We start from the raw sequence: 2,500 nt of genomic DNA, 5'->3' as shown, positions 1-2,500 counted from the left end.
CTGCCGGAGCCGGAACCCTTTCTCGGCTCCGTAAACTTTTCTGGGCTTCATCTGCCGCAGCCAAAACCCTTTCTCGGCTTTGTAAACCTTTCATGGCTCCATAAACCTCTCTCGGCTTCATCTGCCGGAGCCAGAACCCTTTCTAGGCTCCGTAAACCTTTCTGGGCTTCATCTGCCGCAGCCAAAACCCTTTCTCGGCTTTGTAAACCTTTCATGGCTCCATAAACCTCTCTCGGCTTCATCTGCCGGAGCCGGAACCCTTTCTCGGCTCCGTAAACCTTTCTGGGCTTCATCTGCCGCAGCCAAACCCCTTTCTCGGCTTTGTAAACCTTTCATGGCTCCATAAACCTCTCTCGGCTTCATCTGCCGGAGCCGGAACCCTTTCTCGGCTCCGTAAACCTTTCTGGGCTTCATCTGCCGCAGCCAAAACCCTTTCTCGGCTTTGTAAACCTTTCATGGCTCCATAAACCTCTCTCGGCTTCATCTGCCGGATCCGGAACCCTTTCTCGGCTCCGTAAACCTTTCTGGGCTTCATCTGCCGCAGCCAAACCCCTTTCTCGGCTTTGTAAACCTTTCATGGCTCCATAAACCTCTCTCGGCTTCATCTGCCGGAGCCGGAACCCTTTCTCGGCTCCGTAAACCTTTCTGGGCTTCATCTGCCGCAGCCAAAACCCTTTCTCGGCTTTGTAAACCTTTCATGGCTCCATAAACCTCTCTCGGCTTCATCTGCCGGAGCCGGAACCCTTTCTCGGCTCCGTAAACCTTTCTGGGCTTCATCTGCCGCAGCCAAAACCCTTTCTCGGCTTTGTAAACCTTTCATGGCTCCATAAACCTCTCTCGGCTTCATCTGCCGGAGCCGGAACCCTTTCTCGGCTCCGTAAACCTTTCTGGGCTTCATCTGCCGCAGCCAAAACCCTTTCTCGGCTTTGTAAACCTTTCATGGCTCCATAAACCTCTCTCGGCTTCATCTGCCGGAGCCGGAACCCTTTCTCGGCTCCGTAAACCTTTCTGGGCTTCATCTGCCGCAGCCAAACCCCTTTCTCGGCTTTGTAAACCTTTCATGGCTCCATAAACCTCTCTCGGCTTCATCTGCCGGAGCCGGAACCCTTTCTCGGCTCCGTAAACCTTTCTGGGCTTCATCTGCCGCAGCCAAAACCCTTTCTCGGCTTTGTAAACCTTTCATGGCTCCATAAACCTCTCTCGGCTTCATCTGCCGGAGCCGGAACCCTTTCTCGGCTCCGTAAACCTTTCTGGGCTTCATCTGCCGCAGCCAAACCCCTTTCTCGGCTTTGTAAACCTTTCATGGCTCCATAAACCTCTCTCGGCTTCATCTGCCGGAGCCGGAACCCTTTCTCGGCTCCGTAAACCTTTCTGGGCTTCATCTGCCGCAGCCAAAACCCTTTCTCGGCTTTGTAAACCTTTCATGGCTCCATAAACCTCTCTCGGCTTCATCTGCTGGAGCCGGAACCCTTTCTCGGCTCCGTAAACCTTTCTGGGCTTCATCTGCCGCAGCCAAACCCCTTTCTCGGCTTTGTAAACCTTTCATGGCTCCATAAACCTCTCTCGGCTTCATCTGCCGGAGCCGGAACCCTTTCTCGGCTCCGTAAACCTTTCTCGGCTTCATCTGCATTTGTCGCTGTCTCCTGATGCGAAAAAAGGTCTTGTAGTGACGTCAGAACGTGGCTGATTTGCTCATAGAAATGAAAACATAAATGGATTTTTTTTACATTCTGTTGTTGAAAACATATTCCTTTTCATGTCTCAGTGAAGAAGAAATCGGCATTAGACAGATGGAATGATTTTAACAATAGAAAAATGTGTGTTATTTCTGCGCTTATGGACAGAGAGAAAAGAATTATTTTTTATTATTTTTCTTATCTTTTTTTGGAAAGAACTGGTGATACACAAAGATAGTTGTTTGTTATATTTTTTCTGTTTCCTGGTAAAAAAAATCTCTTTTTGTTTCAGATATTTTTAGGCTTCTATTTTTTGTCCTGATTTTTCGAGTTATGTATTTTTTTTTGGAAATTTTTTCCCTCTTATTAATTTCATATCTTAACTTTTTTTTTATTGTGTTGAAGATTTTTCTAAAAATTCATTTTTAATAAAGAAATTATTCTTTATTTAAAGGAAATCGTACAAGTCTTCATGTTTGATTTATAATGATCATACATTCTACATTTACAAATATTAATAATCATATATATATATATATATATATATATATATATATATATACATATGATTTTTCATTATTTTTTACTGTAAAGAAAGATATATTGTCCCTGACATATTTCCTCTCTGCTAGCTTTTTTTTCTCAATGATTTGATTTGTTTGCCACTTTTATAGAAATGATGTTAAACCTTTTTACATATATACCTCAGCAGACTTTTGTTTTACGATAAAAATGAAAATAAAAATAACTAGGATTAGGATTGATATATATATATATATATATATATATATATATATATATATATTTATATACTGTATATATAT

The sequence above is a fragment of the Palaemon carinicauda genome, chromosome 3 (assembly GCF_036898095.1).
Source record: "Palaemon carinicauda isolate YSFRI2023 chromosome 3, ASM3689809v2, whole genome shotgun sequence".
Lineage (NCBI taxonomy): Eukaryota > Metazoa > Arthropoda > Malacostraca > Decapoda > Palaemonidae > Palaemon > Palaemon carinicauda.
This window is presented reverse-complemented; position numbering follows the sequence as displayed.